This window comes from Scyliorhinus torazame, chromosome 19, assembly GCF_047496885.1.
Source record: "Scyliorhinus torazame isolate Kashiwa2021f chromosome 19, sScyTor2.1, whole genome shotgun sequence".
In the NCBI taxonomy this organism is placed as follows: domain Eukaryota; kingdom Metazoa; phylum Chordata; class Chondrichthyes; order Carcharhiniformes; family Scyliorhinidae; genus Scyliorhinus; species Scyliorhinus torazame.
Genome location: NC_092725.1, coordinates 89,387,865 through 89,401,760, shown reverse-complemented (window position 1 = coordinate 89,401,760; position 13,896 = coordinate 89,387,865). Strand labels below are relative to the sequence as shown.

The window sequence follows — 13,896 nt, the reverse complement described above, 5'->3', positions numbered from 1 at the left end:
GAGAACCAGACTGAATATCGAGGGACCAGAGTGGGCCTATTAGGGGTTAAAAAGAAAGGACACTTACATGTGGAGGCAGGAGAAATAGCAGAGGTGCTTTGCAAGTACTTTACATCTGTCTTTACAAAACAAAGAGGATGCTACCCAGGCCGATGTGAGAGAGAAGGTAACTGGTACATTTGAGGAAGGAGAAGATGTTAGAAAGCAACTGTATTTGGGTGGCACGGTGGCGAAGTGGTTAGCACTACTGCCTCATGGCGCCGAGAACCCCGGGCCGATCCCGGCCCCGGGTCACCGTCCCTGTGGAGTTTGCACATTTTTCCCATGTCTGTGTGGGTCTCACCCCCACAACCCAAAGATGTGCAGGGTAGGTGGATTGGCCACGCTAAATTGTCCCTTATTGAAAAAAAAATGAATTGGGTACTTTAAGTTTGGGAAAAAAAAGTAAGCACTGCATGTAAAATAGATAGGACTTGATGAGATACATCCAAGGATACTGAGGGAGGTGAGAGTGAAAATTGCAGAAGCATTAGTGGTAACATTCCAGTCTCCTTTAGACAAAAAGGGTGGTGACAGAGGACTGGAAGATTATGAATATTACACGTGTGTTCAAAAAGGGGTAGCAATGATAAAGCCAGCAAATACAGACCAATCAGTTTGATCGCAGTGGTAGGGAAACTTCTTGAAAATATAGTTTAGAAGAAAATCAATTGGACAAGTGCAGGTTAATTAAGGAAAGCCATCACGGATTCAGTAAAGGAAAATCACGTTTAACTTGCTGGAGTATTTTGAGGTGGTAACAGAGAAGGTTGATAAGGGCAATGCTGTTGATGTTGTTTATATGGATTTTCAAAAGGCATTTGATACAGTGCCACACAACAGACGTAGGAGCAAAATTCTAGCTCATGGAATAAAAGGGAAAGTAGGCACTTGGTTAAGAAATTGGTTCAGTGGCAGGAAACAGAGTAATGATGAATAATTGTTTTTCAGATTGGAGAAGTGTTTGGAGGGGAGTTCCACATGGGTCAGTGTTGGGATCCTTGCTCGTCTTGATACATATTAATGACCTACACTGTGGCGTGCTGAGCATGATTTCAAAATCTGTGGAAGATGCGAAGATTTGAAATGTTGCCAACCATGATGAGGACAGTCTTGAACTTCAAAAGGACATTGGCATGTTGGTGGATTGGGTGAACAAGTGGGAAATGAACAAGTGGGAAATGAAGTTCAATGCAGAGAAATTTTAGGTTGATTTATTTTGGCAGGAATAATGTGGGGGTATAAAATAAAGGGAGAAACTCTAAAGGAGGTGCAGTAACTGAGGGACCTTGGTATATACACAAACACACATAAGTCACTGCAGATGACAAGGCATGCTGAGAGAACAGTTAATGAAGCACATAGATAGTATTGAAAGCTTTATTAATAGGGGCATTGAGTACAAGAGTAAGGAGGTCATATTGAACTTGTACAAGACAGTAGTTCGGCCTCATCTGGAGTAGTGCGTCCAGTTCTAGCTGCCGAACTTGAAGAAGGGTGTGAAGGCATTGGGGAGAGTACAGAGGAGATTGACAAGAATGATTCCAGGGATAAAGAACTATTGCTAAGAGGATAGATTGAGGAGATTGGGCCTGCTTTCTTTGGAGTAAAGAAGGCTGAGAGGAGACTTGATAGAGATATTCAAGATCCTGAGGGGTATGGACAGGATAAATAGTCAGAAACTGTTTCCTCTCAAGAGTACATCAAGAATTAGGCAGCACAGATTCAAAATAATGGGAAAAGGATGTGCAAGTGATATGGTTGGAGTCTGGAACGGACTTCCTGAGAGGGCAGTGGAGGAAGGTTTGATCGAGGCATTCAAAAGGGAATTGGATTACTACCTGATAGGAATGTGCAAGGTTACGGGATAAGGCAGGGGAGTGGGGCTAGGTAGAATGCTCTTTCAGTGATCCTGTGCAGACTCGATGGACCGAATGGCATCCTTCTGTAGTGTTAAGATTCTGTGAGGATGAATCAAACCAGTGTTTACTTTGGCATCAGACTTGTCCAATTTTAACATCAGCTGGGATCCTAACACAGCCTTAAATATATTCAATGATGGAAAGCAGACCCCTCTGGGGTAGAGAATTCCAAAGATTCATAACCTTATGAGTGAAGTAATTTCACCTCATCTCAGTCCGAAATAATTGACCTCTTATCCTGAGACTGCTCCCATGTGTCTTAGACTCCCCGACCAATGGAAACAATCCCTCAACATCTACCCAATCAAACTCCATCAGAATCATGTAGGTTTCAATGAGACAGCCTCTCATTCTTCTAACTCCAGAGAAACAGACCCAATTTACTCAACCACAGTATTGGACAACCTTCTCATCCCATGGACCAATCTAGTGAACCTGCATAGTACCACGTCCAATGCCAGTATGACCTTCCTTAAATATGGAAACCAAAACTGCACACAGTATTCCAGTTGTGGCCTCACCAAAGCCCTGTACAATTGTGGCAGGAATTCCTTATTCCTGCACTTCAATCCCCTTGCAATATAGGCCAGCATGTTTTGACATCCTAATTGACTACTGCAACGGAATGCTAACTTTCTATAGAAGGATGAGGCTAATGGTCACCTCAAATACAATTCTTTCAGTGATTGCATTATTGATTTGTTCCTACTGTTACAATCTGAGCAACCTGTGGGGATAAAAAGGATGAAAGAAACATTTTCTCTTTTTCCCTTTGTATCAGCACCAGCAAGCAGATAGTGTTGATTGACAAATAATTCATGAAATGGCAAAAAGAGGCAAGAACTGAAAAGTGACTCTCAGCGATGAAGGAAGGAGTCTGATTTCAGAGATATCAAACAAAATTGTTTGCATCAGTTTGAAACTGATGGTCTGACGGTGAATGCAGGTGTATCTAGTGGGGAATGCCAAACAACTAACAGAGGTAGCAATTCGGAAAAATTGAACCCAATTCAAGTTGGACAAGTCTTAGGGTTTGTGTAAAATCCTGTCGAAATCCACATTGCAGAAGAAGATGAGGGTGAACCAGATAACTAGAGGTCAACATGGTGATGCACGATCAATGACCACTAAAACGAGGTTGGAGTACAACTGAAGGCTTTAATAAGCCAGAAGTTTCCCCCAACAGCTCAGGTAAGAATGCTGGGACGGCACGGGTTCTTGTACCCTGCCGATCAGGGCGGAGCTATTATGCACTCTAGCCAATGGCAAGCATATAGGTTCTACCAATGGTACTTCAGCCTCTCAGGTACCGTAATATCTATAATACCACATTAACCCCCTGTTAAAAAAGTCCAGCGGAGGTGGTGGCCAGCAACTACAAAACATAACATGGTATAATTAGTTATGGAGGTACCGTAATACCTCCGTACAGTGTTTAGTAACTATTTACAAGTCTGGTAGCTATGTACATTCGGTGTTTTATATTTACAGATTACAGTTAAAATGAAGCAATCAGTTGATCAGGGGCCCTGGTCGTCCTCTGTGATCGTCGGAGCCTCGGTGGTGACTCCGGTGGAATCTCGGGCGTCTGTGACTCCGGGAGCGTGGTTTCTATCTCCATGGCAGCTTCGTCACCCCTAGACGGCGCTGGTGGGGAAAACGGCTGACCTGGGAAGGGAGCGCCTGTGGGGGCGGGGGGGGGGGGTCATCGGTGGGTGGGGGGGCCTAGGCAGGGGCAGCAGAAGGACCGATCCTCCTGTAAGGTGCTGCGGTGGAGGGGAGGGTGGGACTGGTGGCTGGAACGTACGTGGAGTTCCGGCGGGACAAGGCCCGTAGGGAGACCGTATTTTGTCGGCCGTCGGGGTACGCCACGTAGGCGTATTGGGGTTAGCATGGAGCAGATGGACCCTCTCGACCAAGGGGTCCGACTTGTGCGCCCGCACATGTTTTCGGAGCAGGATGGGTCCGGGTGCTGCAAGCCAGGTCGGGAGCGAGGTCCCAGAGGAGGACTTCCTGGGGAAGACAAGGAGATGTTCGTGAGGTGTCTGATTGGTGGGTGTACAAAGTAGTGACCTACTTTGTAGGGCATCCGGGAGGACTTCTTGCCAGCGGGAGACTGGGAGATTCCTGGACCGTAGGGCCAGTCGGACGGTCTTCCAGACCGTTCCGTTCTCCCTCTCTACCTGTCCGTTACCCCGGGGGTTGTAACTGGTCGTCCTGCTCGAGGCGATGCCCTTGCTGAGCAGGAATTGACGCAGTTCGTCGCTTATAAAGGAGGACCCCCTATCGCTGTGTATGTAAGCGGGGAACCCGAACAGTGCAAAGATGCTATGGAGGGCCTTGATGATGGTGGAGGCGGTCATGTCGGGACAGGGGATGGCGAATGGGAACCGGGAGTACTTGTCAATCACGTTCAGAAAGAACGTGTTGCAGTCGGTGGAGGGGAGGGGGCCTTTGAAGTCCATGCTGAGGCGTTCAAAGGCACGGGAAGCCTTTATCAGGTGCGCTCTCTCTGGCCGGTAGAAGTGCGGTTTGCACTCTGTGCAGATTTGGCAGTCCCTGGTGGCTGTCCTGACCTCCTCGATGGAGTAGGGCAGGTTGCGGGTCTTGACGAAATGAAAAAAGCGAGTGAGCCCCGGGTGGCAGAGGTCCTCGTGGAGGGCTCGGAGGCGGTCCACTTGTGCGGTGGCATATGTGCCGCGGGACAGGGCGTCAGGAGGCTCATTTAGCTTCCCGGGACGATACAAGATCTCGTAGTTGTAGGTGGAGAGTTCGATCCTCCACCTCAAGATCTTGTCGTTTTTTATCTTGCCCCGCTGTGCATTATCGAACATGAAAGCCTCCGACCGTTGGTCAGTGAGGAGAGTGAATCTCCTGCCGGCCAGGTAATGCCTCCAATGTCGCACAGCTTCTACTGTGGCCTGGGCCTCCTTTTCGACTGAGGAGTAGCGGATTTCGGAAGCATGGAGGGTACGGGAGAAGAAGGCCACAGGTCTGCCCGCTTGGTTGAGGGTGGCCGCCAGAGCTACGTCAGAGCGTCGCTCTCGACCTGGAAGGGGAGGGACTTGTCGAAGGCGTGCATCTTAGCCTTTGCAATGTCTGCTTTGACGCGGCTGAAGGCCTGGCGGGCCTCTGTCGACAGGGGAAAAACTGTGGTTTGGATCAGGGGACGGGCCTTGTCTGCGTAGTTGGGGACCCACTGGGCGTAGTAGCTAAATAACCCTAGGCAGCGCTTCAGGGCCTTAGAGCAGTGAGGGAGGGGGAACTCCATAAGGGGGCGCATGCGTTCAGGGTCGGGGCCTATAACTCCATTTCGCATTACGTAGCCGAGAATGGCGAGACGGTCGGTGCTAAAAACGCATTTATCCTTATTGTACGTTAGGTTAAGAATCTTTGCAGTCTGGAGGAATTTTCGGAGGTTGGTGTCGTGATCCTGCTGGTCGTGGCCGCAGATGGTGACATTATCGAGATACGGGAATGTTGCCCGTAGACCGTACCGGTCAACCATTTGGTCGATCTCGCGTTGGAAGACCGAGACCCCATTAGTGACTTCAAAGGGAACCCTTAAGAAGTGATAGAGCCGCCCGTCTGCCTCGAAGGCAGTGTATTTGCGGTCACTAGTGCAGATGGGGAGCTGGTGGTAGGCAGACTTGAGATCCACCGTGGCGAAGACCTTATAATGCGCGATCCTGTTTACCAGGTCGGATATGCGGGGGAGAGGGTACACGTCCAGCTGCGTGAATCTGTTGATGGTCTGACTGTAGTCGATGACCATCCCATGCTTCTCCCGGGTCTTTACCACCACTACTTGAGCTCTCCAGGGGCTGTTACTGGCTTCAATGACCCCTTCCCTCAGTAGCCTTTGGACCTCTGATCTAATAAAGATCCCGTCCAGGGCACTGTAGTGTCTGCTCCTGGTGGCGACGGGTTTGCAATCCGGGGTGAGGTTCGCAAACAGGGAAGGTGGATCGACCTTAAGGGTCGCGAGGCCGCAGACAGTAAGGGGGGGTATAGGGCCGTCGAATTGAAAGGTCAGACTTTGAAGGTTACACTGGAAGTCTAAACCCAGGAGTGTAGCCGCGCAGAGGTGGGGAAGGGCGTAGAGACGGAAATTTTTGAACTCCCTTCCCTGGACTGTGAGGTTTGCTAAACAAAACCCCTTTATCTCCACTGAGTGTGAACCGGAGGCCAGTGAGATTTTGTGATTAACAGGGTGGATGAGGAGGGAACAGCGCCTTACCGTGTCGGGGTGTGTGAAGCTCTCCGTGCTCCCAGAGTCAATTAGGCAGGACGTCTCGTGGCCGTTGATGAAAACGGTCGTCGTAGCGGTTGAGAGTGTTCGAGGTCGAGATTGATCCAGAGTCACCGAGGCCAATCGCAGTAGTTGAGAATTCTGTTCAGGCAGTGTGTGGTCGGCCGAGCTGGGGTCCTGGGGACCCATCCAAGATGTCGTCTTCCATTGGTCGCACATGGCCGAGGGTGCACAAAATGGCGGCGCCCATCCCTCAAACTTGGCATCTGTGGAACACGTGGCCCTGGGATATGGGGGTGGCGGCGACAGCTGGCCACACGGGCCCGTGGAGACGTTTGTGGTGGCAGTCCGGAGTCACCACTGGAGACCGCAGCCACCGCTCGGGCCTGACATACCCCCACGAAATGGCCCTTTTTGCCGCATCCTCTGCAGGTGGATGCGCGGGCCGGGCAGCGCTGGCGGGGGTGCTTGGCCTGCCCGCAGAAGTAGCAGCTGGGTCCCTCGGGGTTGGCAGGCCGCCTTGCAACGCAGGCCTGCGGGGGTACGGGGAAGTCTCTGCGGCCGCTGTGGAGTTCCACGCTGCCCAGGGGGCTGCCGCGCGGTCGGCAACATAGGCGCGGGCGTTCCTGGAGGCCACGACCAGGGAGCCTGCAAGGGCCCGTGCCTCCGTAAGACCCAGGGTGTCTTTCTCTAACAGGCGCTGGCGGATCTGAGATGAAAGCATACCTGCCACGAAAGCGTCCAGGACTAAGAGTTCCCCGAGCTCGCTCGCCGAAACTTACGGGCAGCCTCAGCTTCTTCCCAGCACCAGGAGTGCACGGTAGCATTCCTCCAACGATTCCCCAGGGGTTTGCCATCTTGTTGCAAGCTGGTGCCGGATGTAGACCTGGTTTACCGGGCGAATATAGTGTCCTTTTAGCAGCTCGATTGCTGCATCGAAGTCTTCCGCTTCCTCGATGAGGGTGTAGTTCTCCAAGCTCACCCTTGAGTGCAGAACGTGCAGTTTCTGCTCTCCCATGGGTGCGTTTTCTGCCGTCTCGAGGTACCCTTTAAAACACGCCAGTGCTTAAGGATCGCCGCTGAGTTCGCCGCTAAGTTGCAGACACTCCGGCTTGATTCGAAGCTCCATCCTTTCTTCTTAAAATCTAGCTTAATAAATTGATGCACGATCAATGACCACTAAAACGAGGTTGTAGTACAACTGAAGGCTTTAATAAGCTAGATGTTTCCCCCAGCAGCTCAGGGAAGAATGAAGGCTGCTGGGACGGCATGGGTTCTTATACCCCGCCTATCAGGGTGGAGCTATTATGCACTCTAGGCAAGCATATAGGTTCTACCAATGGTACTTCAGCCTCTCAGGTACCGAAATAATTATAATACCACACATGGATTGTGGGGAAACCTCTTGAACTCATAATTCAAGATAAAATTAGAGAACATTCAGAAAGGCATAGGTTGATCATCCAAAACCAGCATAGATTAGCTGAAGGCAAGTTGTGTTTGAAAAATCTGAGATATGTTTATTGATGAGCTGTACTCGATTAGAAATGTGGCCATGCAACACCGCTTTACCAAGAACTAAACACCCTCCTGAACCTCCAATGGAACAGGCAGGAGGAGCACATGAGCCTGAATTATGTGGTCTGTCATATTGGCAATGACTGGCCAATTGGTGAAACAGAGTTAGTTAAGGCCTCCCCTCCCTTCCCCCGTCCGCTGAAAGATTTATATGCCTCATACGAGCACCATGCGGGTTGACGGGAACTCCAAGGGCATAAAAAATGCAGAGGGATGCAAAATACGCTGCTGACATCATCCATTCTACACTGTCACACAAGACTGGGATCAATCTCATTGGGAATTCCAATGCCCACCTCACCCTGCTCCCTCAATCTCAGGCCCACACTCTGAGCACCAATGCCAAGCTCACCCCCCTCCATCCCAGACCCACACTCAGACCCTCAAAGTCCAGCTCACCGCCCCCACCTCCATTCCAGACCCCCACACTCCGAACCCCAATTCCCAGCTCACCAACACCATCTCCATCACAGGCCCACACTCAGAAGCCCTAATGCCCAGCTCACAACGCCCCCCCCTCCATTGCAGCTGTCAATCAATACTAACTTGCATTGATATAGTGCCTTTAACATATTTGTAACATCACCAACAGACACTTCCTAAGAGTTCAGCTGGCAGTCTTAAAATCTCTCGCCCCAATACAAGGACGAGAACATTTTGTCTTGTTTTGCCTAAATCTTAGACCACGAGCTGGCTCAGATTGATATATATTAAGAAACGCATAGGAGCAGACAGTTTGAAAGCCATATCTGAGACCCTGACCTCTACATGGGGTCAGTCATAAGGAAATGTTGTCGGCGTCACACAGTAAGTAACGCACCTGCATTGAAAAAGAGGAACAGAAATCCTTCCCCTCCCACCTCGGTGTTATTTTGGAACAGGAAGATTTTAACAATCAGCACGGGTTACTTTGTTTTGTTGCCAAATTATCCAGTGCAGATTTTTGGCAGGTCCTCGCAGACTAAATTGGGTGACACAACAAATTTTCTCAATAAAACAGACTGAAAACACATTGCAGATTGTTTTTAATCTCTCCCCCCCCCCCCCCCCCGCAATCCCCCTCCCCCCCACGCACACACACATATACTCACTGACAAACACACACACACAAATACTTACGCACATACACACTGACACACGCAAACACACAGGCAGACACACACAAACACACACGCAGACACTCACACACTGACACACACAAACCACTGACAAACATACACTGACACACACAAACACTCACAGATACACACACAAATACTCACGCAGACACACACACTGACACACAAACACGCATGCACACACACAGTCACACACACTCACAGACACACACTGACACACACAAACTCTCGCAGATAGCCACGCACAAACACACACACAGACACTGACACACAAATACACAGACACACAAACACTTATGCCAACAGACTCACATGCACAGTCACACACACAAATACTCATACAGAGACACACACACTGACACAAATACTCACGCAGACAGACACACACATACTGACAAACAAACATACAGACACACATACACTCCCTCGCTCACATAAACACTCATACACAAATACACACACATGCAGACAAACACACTGCCACTCAGAAGTACTGATATACACACACAGATGCACACCGACACACACATACTCTCACACACACAGTCACTCACCCTGCTTTGGAGTACATGAGCATTGTGCTGTACTGCAGAACTGACTGCAGCAGTAACAACCTGCGATCAAACTCTGCCAGAAAATTAATCACTGCTCCGCGGGACTGTTTTTTTTAAAAGCTCCTCCAGCCTGTTTCACGCACTGATTCAAAATGAGAGGCAGTGTCAGCTCACCTTGCCATTGACTGTCCTGATTTCCTCCCCTCACCTCTGTTCCCATAGCACTGGGATCCTCCTGTGCTCTCAGCGTCAACACTGGTTGCTGCACCAGACGGGAGTTTCCAGTAAGTAGATCATGACCTTGATTTTTAATCTTCTTCCCATGTTTGCGTTTGGTTTTTTTCTCTCTCTTTCCTTCAAGATGGCCACCTCAGTTTATATTTATGTTCGATGCTCTTTATATTTAGGCTCCCTGTCAGCATTAGAGACTCATCGGAATAAAAGATTGGATGTTCACCAAGTGCTGTCTGAATCACCACACCCTCTCTTTAATATTAAAAACAGCTGATTCATCCTCACCTACACGCTTGTCTGCAGTAACTCTTGGTAGAATTGCCTTTTAAGAGAATCCCCATCAGGAATATTCGGGTTCCTTTCCTCTGGTAACAGCAGCTGGGAGGAGCAGACAGTCTAAGCCGGAGATTTATCCTAAGCTTCATTCTATGATATTCCATAATCAGCCTGCGGACCGTGTTTCAACACAGGACCGGTTGCCTCCAGAGCCCTTATCTCGGGACAACGCAGTCAAAGTTGCTCCACAGTTGTCAGTTCTGATAGGGAAGGTCACAGACCTGAAACAAGATGCTGCCTCATCCTGCTGGGTATTTGCAGCATTTTCTATTTTTTCAATTCCAGGCAGGAATCTCCTTGTCCCAGTGTTTAAATCCCGCCAGCAGCTATCCCATCTCTGATCTGTAATATGTCCCATCCCCCAAACCTCACCCACACCACTCTCTCCTCATCCCCAGGTACACCTCCCTGCCCTTCACCCACCATTACCCCGCATGCCTTCCATCCTTGGAAATTAAAAAAAAAAATCAGAAAATGTTGGAAACACTGAGCAGGTCAGGCAGCATCTGTGAGAGCCAAACAGTTCACGGGGGCGATTTAATCACCGTGTTGCGCCCAGCGTGAATCTGGCCGTGCCGGTTAAAAAGTAGGAAAGGCCAAAATTGAGATTCGCACCAGGTGCGATTCGGTTTGCCTTTAACTGGCCCACTCCTGATGGCGAGTTCCGGAGCTCGCCCAATTATGGCAAGCATATCATTAACCCCAAGTTGCATTAATTTAATCTCATTAACAAGATTGATGTCAAATGTAATGCCTCCCGGCAAGTAACTGGCTGCCCAGCAAGAAATCACACAGGTGTCATTTAGTACTCCTTTTTAAAAACATGAAGCTGGCTCATTGGCTACTGAGGGGAAGTGAGGAGGTGAGCAGCCATTTCTATTTTCCGGCATGCAGGTCAAGGGCACTTCATTGTGGAAGGCCTATCAGGGGGGTTGGGTTTAGTTGGGACCTGAAGCGTTCCAGGTCGGGGGTCGACCCTGGGCCGGCAGGGGGCAACCGGGGGGTAGGGGAGTAAGGGGCTTTTTGTCTGTGAGACCTTCAAGCCATCTGTAAATATTGTGGATACTCATAACAGGGGCAACTAGCTGCTGCCTGTCTGTCTGACCAAACCCTTCCAGGATAGAGCCCTGTTCCTGGTAATATGCTGACGGTCAATTTAACCCCCTTGGACTGTACGCAGCCTCCAGTTTCACAGCTGCAGGCTACTGCTAATAAGGGATTGGCTTTGTTAGTTGGCTTGCTCAAGCAGTCTGGATTTTTTTTAAAGGTCTGTTTTGTGTGATGACTGTGTCTTCTGTTCTAGACCTGTGGGTCACCTGTTAATGTCCCCTGTTACTGTCCCCTGTGTTCCTGTAGCCTGGTCCTCGGACAGGGTGGTGATGGATGATCAGGCACTGATCCTGTTCAGTTGCCATCTGCTGCTCCCATTATGGAAGCCATGCAGGTCGCTGGTGTTCCTTGATTTCCTTTTGCACCGTGTTTGGTCAATGTTTGTTGGAGGGTGGAGGGGAATTGTATGACGGATACCAGAAAACTGAGGATTTTTGTTTTTGCCAGTTGCAACCCCTCCTGCCTCTGTAGCCTGGGAGTCGCTGGAAGATGCTGCCAGTGCTGGAGAAGGGGAAGTGGTTTTCCCTCAGTCCCTCCTCCACTATGCTCCAGGTTGGTGAGACCTTCTGGTGGCTGGCTTTCCACGATACAAGTCCACTGTAGGGTGCCGGCAGGGGGGCAGTGGTGAGACATTTTTGCTCCATTGGCAGTATGTTGCTAATTTTCTGGTGGCTGTGTGCTTGTCTTCTGCGACCCTTCTTGCTTCTTCAGCCTGGACCCTGGCAAATTACGAGTGCTGGAGAAGGGGTGGGGTGTTCTCTCTCCTTCCGCTGTGCCCCGTGTCGGTGTCCTTTTCCGGTGGTTAACGTTGCTTCTTAGCACCTTTCCACCAATGTGTGTCTGCTGCTGCTGGGGGAGTTGGTGGGGGGGAGGGGGGGTGGTGCACTGTCTCGGCAGCTGGTGGTATTATATTATTTTGTTTTGTCTCTGGTGTCTTGCTGTGTCCTTGTTATATTCCCGCCTGTTTTGTGTTTTCATTTGGTGCAAAATGTTCTGTATTTGGTCTTGTTTATAATGTGTGGGACCAGTTCTGGACTGAACTGTTCCCCTCTTGGGAGGGGTGGACTGTTTTTCTCTCTCCCTCGCCGCGCTTCATATTGGAGTGGCCTTTATCGGTGGATGGGGTTTAGCTTTTCCGCTGATCTAGGTCGGGGGAGGAGGGGCTGCAAGTTTTCTGGATGCCAAGTGATTGGTGTCCTCATTGTATTGTCTTTTGTATTTTGATACTGTCAATAAACTAAAATATTTGCAGGTTGTGTTTGCTGCTTGCTCCTGCTCGTTGCTGCAAATGCCTGGAAGCTGCTGTTGCTGTTTCCTTCCTTTTTCTGTAGCCGGAAAGACGGACAATTTTTTCTAATATACCTGAGACCTGGGACACCAGACTCAGGGGGACATATAAGTCTAGAAGGAAATCTTGTTTGAAACAAGAAGACGCTGCGGGACCTGATGTGTGACACCTGATGACGCAGTTGCTGGTGTGGTGAGTGCTGCATTAACTGGCACGTCACCCCAGGTTAAACATGCTGGAAGTCAAGGATGTTCAACTGCACTTGCGCGTCAGTGGAATATGTGGATGCCAGGATTTGGTTGTGTTGCGATTGGGCCGTGTGGGAGGACCTGCACAGCTGAGGCCTCTGGATGGAGAATGGCACTGATACATGGAACAAACAACGCATTGATGGACAGGTCATTTCTATGACAACGTTCTGGACATGATAACACATCCTCAGGCTTACCCTCCATTTCTGTTGAGGAACCTGTGAGGGGTGATAACCTGTGTTTGTTTTTTTGTGAAAATGGGCTGATATAGCTTTGTATTGGTACCAATATGGAGCCGTGATGTATCCTTGTTGTTTAATAGTTAGTGTGTCATGCAGAATATTACGTAGTTGATTTTCAAATCTTTGTTACTGTTGACCATTTAATAAACAAAATATTCTCAAGTGGCTACTTGTGGGCACACATGCCATGTCTCAGATGATGATTATTGCATCGCATTTCAATCAAACTTTGAAGCCTGAACAGTTTGTCTGACCGCTAGAAGCATCAGCACCATAGAGGAAGCAGCCACCAATCAAACACTCCAGAGCTGGGCTTCAGCACTGCGGATATCCTCGCGACCAAGGCGTGAGTGTGTGGATCAGGGAAGGGCACCTGAGCACAGTCTCCCTAATGTTCCCGGCATGGATCTGGTGTCTAGGGGCTCCTGCTGTGGCCGGGGGTGTGTGCAGAGTGAGCTTTTCCAGCACAACTGGCTCACTGGATGGCACTCTGAGAGAAGGCGGGAGACGTAACAGTGTGGGGGGCTTGGGGGATTTTAGGGTTTCAGGGTGGAAACCCATATTGATTCAGCCCTTCTCCTTCTCCAATTCCTTACAGAAACCAAAATGGATGGTGGTGTCGATCCCGCAGAAGATGCCCTCGCGGTGCTGGTGGCAGCACTACTGGCCGGATGCTGGAGACGGCAGCAGCATTGATGCTGGCTAGAGACGGCACCGCCCCCTGAAGACCCGGCAGCCCTTCAGATCGAGGAGGAACCCAGACGGGGACACCAACGATGGCCTAAGGTGTACAGGCGTCGTTGGTCTTTCAAGGAGATAACGGACAGTATGTGCTGCAGGAGACTCTGTCTCAACGAAAAGTGAGTGCGGCACCTGCGCCACGTTCCCACGGTCTCGACACCCCATGGAAGAGAAGGATACCCGCTCTTGGTGGCTGTGAACGCCACCTTGAACATCTACGACACAGATTCA

At 49.8% G+C, this 13,896-nt stretch overlaps 1 protein-coding gene across 2 annotated transcripts in view; it reads right to left on the bottom strand.

The window, feature by feature from the left end:
* The window catches only part of nav3 (neuron navigator 3), a 1,340,243-nt gene that overhangs the window by 621,393 nt on the left and 704,954 nt on the right, over positions 1 to 13,896 (bottom strand). The window contains exon 1 of one of the 2 annotated variants that reach the window (XM_072484722.1): positions 9,638 to 9,972. The exons of the other annotated variant lie outside the window; for it this stretch is intronic. The gene's annotated coding sequence lies outside the window, so the exon portion shown is untranslated. Of the gene's footprint in view, positions 1 to 9,637; positions 9,973 to 13,896 lie in introns of those variants that run through there. 2 annotated transcript variants of the gene reach the window in all.